We start from the raw sequence: 5,651 nt of genomic DNA, 5'->3' as shown, positions 1-5,651 counted from the left end.
GAATTATTTTATAAAATATGGCAGCCCTTCTTGAATTATATAAATACAGATATTTCGGCTATCCTAACAAGGGCTTTTATTTAATTGAGATTACGAGCCTGGCTGGTCCGGGGCCCCTTGGGAGAGGAATCCCGCACGAATACGGGTTTTGTTACATTTGATGTTAATACATTCCGAGCATGTATCTCACCACCCAATTTCTATGTTATCCGTTGTTTTTTTGTTTTTATTTCTCTTTCTCTTATTTGAATAATGTAAGAGACTTAAATATACACTCTGGTTAGTTGTAGGTTAGATTAGTAGTTAGTTGAGTTTTGTTTTGTTTTCTTTCTCGGTATTTTTCTTTTGTTAAATTTTGGTTATTATATATTTAAGATTTAATTGTATATCAATGTTTGTTTATTTTGTAAACTTGTAAAAATGTTAAATTTCTCATAAAAATATCTATAAAAAAAGGAGCAAGAGGGTAACTAGTAGGTTGGCCCACTGAAGGGCAAAGGAGGAAAGATATGTGTGGAGTCAGAGCAAATGGGTGAGATTCATAATGAGTACTTTGCATCAGTATTCACCGAGGAGAGGAACATGGCAGATGTTGGGTTAGGGATAGATCTTTGATTACTCTCAGTCAAGTCAGCATAAGGAGGGAGGAAGTGTTGGGTATTCTAAAAAGGATTAAGGTATATAAGTCCCCAGGTCCAGATGGGATCCATCCCAGGTTACTGAGGGAAGAGAGACAGGACATTTCTGGGACTTTAACAAATATCTTGAACATGAGGGAGGTCCCAGAGAACTGGAGAATTGCTAATGTTGGGTTCCCCTTGTTTAAGAAGGGTAGCAGGGATAATCCAGATAATTACAGACCTGTGAGCATGACATCAGTAGAAGGGAAGCTACTGGAGAAGATTAGACTAGATTCCCTATAGTGTGCAAACTGGCCCTTCAGCCCAACAAGTCCACACTGACCCTCCGAAGAGTCACCCACCCAGACCCATTTCCCCCTGACTAATGCACCTAACACTACGGGCAATTTAGCATGGCCAATTCACCTGACCTGACATCTTTGGACTGTGGGAGGAAATCTGAGCACCTGGAGGAAACCCAGGCAGACACAGGGAGAATGTGCAAACTCTACACAGACAGACACCTAAGGCTGGAATCGAACCTGGGACCCTGGTGCTGTGAGGCAGCAGTGCTAACCACTGAGCCACCGTGGCGCCTGAGGGATGATTCTGAGGGGTAGGATATAAACTCATTTGGAAGAAAATGGGCTTATCGGTGATAGGCAGCATGGTTTAGTACAGGGATGGTCATTTTTTACAAAACTAGTAGAATTCTTTGAAGAGGTGACACAGTTGATTGATGGGGGAAGGGCTGTAGAAACCATATACATGGACTTTAGTAAGGCATTCGATAAGGTTCCCCATGGTAGGCTGATGGAGAAGGTGAAGTCACATGGGGTCCAGGGTGTTCTAGTTCGATGGATAGGGAATTGGTTGGGCAATAGAAGACAGAGAGTAGTAGTGGTGGAAGGGAGCTTCTCAAAATGGAGAACTGTTACCAGTGTATTCCACAGGGACCCATGCTGGGACCACTGTAGTTTGTGATATACATAAATGATTTGGAGGAAGGTGTAGGTTGCCTCATTAGCAAGTTTGCAGATGCCACTAAGATGGTGGAGTAGCAGATAGTGTAGGGGACTGTCGGAGAATACAGCAGAATATAGATGGATTAGAGACTTGAACAGGAAAATGGTAGACAGAGTTCAACCCGGACAAATGTGAGGTGATACATTTTGGAAGATACAATTCAAGGATGAACTCTACAGTAAATGGAAAAGTCCTGGAGAAAATTGATGTAGAGAGAGATCTAGATGTTCAGGTCTATTGTTCCCTGAAGGTGGCAACACAGGTCAGTAGAGTGGTCGAGAAGGTATACAGCATGCTTTCCCGAATTGGATGGGGTATTGAGTACAAAAGTTGGCAGGTTATGTTACAGTTGTATAAGACTTTGGTTCATTTTCATTTGAAATACTGCATAGAGTTCTGGTCACCACATTACCAAAAGGATGTGGATGCTTTGGAGACGGTACAGAGGAGGTTCACCAGGATGTTGCTTGCTATGAAGGGTGCTAGCTATGAAGAGAGATTGAAAAGATTAGGATTATTTTCATTGGAAAGGAGGACGTTGAGGGGGGAAACCTGATTGAGGCCTACAAAATCATGAGAGGTATAGACAGGGTGGATAGCAAGAAACATTTTCCTTGGAGTGGAGGACTCAATTATTAGGGATCAAAGTGAGAGGGGAAAAGTTTAGGAGAGATATACATGGCAAGTTCTTCACGCAGAGGGTGGTGGGTGCCTGGAACATGCTGCCAGCAGAAGCGGTAGATGCGGGTACGATAGCATAGTTAAGATGTATCTAGACAGGGAGCAAAGGGATACAGATCCATAGAAAATAGGTGGCAGGTTTAGATAGAGGAACTGGATCAGCTCAGGCTTGGACGGCTAAAGGGCCTGTTCCTGGGCTGTAATTTTCTTTGTTCTTTTACTCTTTTCCACCTGCTTCCAGTGGACAGAAGATATAAAAGTTTGAATACACATATGAATAAATTCAGCTTCTTCCTGTTGTCAGACATTTGAATGGACCAAGTGTTAATTCTGATCTCTCTCTGCAGCTGTAACACAGTAAGATGCACGCTGTTCTGCTACCCTGATGCACTTTGTATGGTATGATGTGCATGTATAGTTTGTAAAACGACAATTCTCACTGTATCTCAATATAAATGACAACAATAAAGCTGCATGTGTGTTTACCAGGAAACTCCGTGGCCTGGGATCCAATACTGTGATCTGGATTTGGTTAATTCATTGGCTATTACAAGAAAGATTTCTGGTGATGAGCACATGTTGTGGTACAAGCTAGCAGAACAAAGGACTTTGACAGGGTGAGCCTTCGAAAGCAACATTTGAGAAGCACGTGTCCTTAAGTCATCTTCAGAGAAGATGAAGAACCACAAGACAAGATCTACACTGACAGCAAAGTTGGCCACTTCACTCAAATCAGGGCAGTATTTGTTTCAAAGCTGAAAATGTGTTGAAGGAAAAGCGCAGCAGGTCAGGCAGCATCCCAGGAGCAGGAGAATCGATGTTTCGGGCACGAGCCCTTCTTTTCAGCTCTGATCTCCAGCATCTGCAGTCCTCACTTTCTCCTAGTATTTGTTTCAAGCCAAACGTAGAGTTAAGGTTTAGCTAGGGTCAAATGTGAATTAAGTGAGGTAAAGCGAAATTAAAGAGAGTTAAAAGTAGACCAAGAGTAAGAAGTAACTGTTGCAACAAATGCATGTCTTATGTTAACTATTGGTATTTAAAGGGTGAAATAAAGAAGGGTTTGTTTAATTTAAGTCTGAGTCAGTTCCCTGCCTTTTGTCTGTCACACAAGGGACAAATACCTGAGTAAAAGTTGCAGTACTCCTTTTGGGCAACATGCGTAACTGCATAAAGACAGTTTTCTTATGATTAGACACATGTACTTTAAGATCACACTCAGACCATTTTAGAATATACTGTGATGACATATCAGTCCGATCACACCAACACAAAATGTCAAAGTCAGTACAGAAATACAACTTAAACAGTGTGAGGACACAAATGAGTTATCACAGTTTTTGAACAAGAGGAGATTACAGACATGACTTTAAATCACTCAGTTAAGCAGTTTGGAGTTCTTTAAGACAGTTTTTGGTTAAAGTTTCCAGTGTGCTTACAGGTTAAGGAGATTACAGGTATAGGAAACAATTACAGTTATAAAATATATAGTTATGGTATGATCATACTGACAGTTTTGATCTCGATTACACAGTGATTATACACAAGTTTGCAGTGTGTAAAAGTGCCTGCAGTTAAGGATGATGAGACACTTTTCAGATTGACTTGCATGATAAGTCATGTGTAATCAAATAATTATACAAAGTCAACATTGATTTTACTCATTATACCCACAGCCTACAATACACTTAGTTTAGAATGATCACATTTGCAGTGTTTACAGTCTGACTACATACTATTGGTGTAATTTCATGCACATCCAAGGTGCCTACTGGTTGCACGGTTGGAGATTACAGATTTCAGTGTAACGGACTCTTTACATTCTGACAATGTCTCACACAGTTTGCACTGTGATTAGACAAATTGTGTCTGATTGTGAACTTTATTTTGTGCAAACAGTTCACCAACTGATTACAGACATCTTAGAGTGATCAAACAGAACGTTTACGTCCTGATTAGAAACACAGTTTACTGTGATCACACATCCCCGATGATTCTGCACAGTTGACAGTGTGATCACACACAGACAGATTACAATGTGATTATACATTATTTACAGGTGGAAACCAACACTGATTGCTGAATGATTAAACACTTAAGCTATATCCAATTACTCGATGTAACAATTTTCAAATCAAAGATTACAATTTGATATCACACATTCTTCAGAGTTAGCAAATGCATACAGTTGGAGTCAAAGCATATAACACCTCCTTCACCATAATCCTCAACACCGGTGGCCTGTAAGGCTGTGAACTCAGCCCCCTTATCATACTCTTCATGGGCTCTCAACCGTGTGGCCACATTCCACCCCAACTACACTTACAGGTTTGTCGGTCAGATCTCAAACAATGATAAGACAGAACATACAAAAAGAGATTGAGTGCTCAGCAGCATGGTATAAAGACAATAATCTCTCCATCAACTTCAGCAAAACAAAGGAGTTGGTTATTGACTTCAGGAAGCAGAGTGGAGGGCATGCTGCTATTTGCATCAATGGTGCTGAGGTGGAGGTGGTTGAGAGCATCAAGTTACTGGGAGTGATGATCACCAACAATCTGTCCTGGTCCACCCAGATCTCATGAAATCAAGAAAGCACAACAATGTCAAAGCACAAACTGGTTCTTCGGCCCAACTTGTCCATACCAACTCTGGTTTCCTAAACTCAACTAGTCCCATTTGCCTGCATCAGCTCATAGCTACATGAATAAGAAAAGTTTAGAGAACTTTCTTTTAAATGTTGTATTTATACCTGCCCTGCCACTTCCTTTGGCAGCTTGTTCCATATATGCATCAACCTGGGTGTGAAAAAGTTAGTTCTCAGATTAGGGAGGATGGTAAAAAAGGAGGGGGGTGTGGCGTTGCTAATTAAAAATGGTATAACGGCTGCAGAAAGGCAGTTCGAGGGGAATATGCCTTTGGAGGTAGTATGGGCTGAAGTCAGAAATAGGAAAGGAGCAGTTACCTTGTTGGGTGTTTACTATAGGCCCCCCAATAGCAGCAGAGATGTGGAGAAACAGATTGGGAAACAGATTTTGGAAAGGTGCAGAAGCCACAGGGTAGTAGTCATGAGCGATTTCAACTTCCCAAATATTGATTGGAAGCCCTTTAGGCCTAGTAGTTTGGATGGGGCGGTGTTTGTGCAGTGTGTCCAGGAAGCTCTTCTAACGCAGAATGTAGATTGTCCAACCAGAGGGGAGGCCATATTGGATTTGGTACTCGGTAATGAACCGGGACAAGTGGTGGGCTTATTAGTGGGTGAACATTTTGGTGATGGTGACCACAATTCTGTGACTTTCACCTTAGTTATGGAGAGAGATAGGTGCG

Source organism: Chiloscyllium plagiosum, chromosome 28 (assembly GCF_004010195.1).
Source record: "Chiloscyllium plagiosum isolate BGI_BamShark_2017 chromosome 28, ASM401019v2, whole genome shotgun sequence".
NCBI lineage: Eukaryota > Metazoa > Chordata > Chondrichthyes > Orectolobiformes > Hemiscylliidae > Chiloscyllium > Chiloscyllium plagiosum.
Note: the sequence above shows the minus strand (reverse complement) of the source record.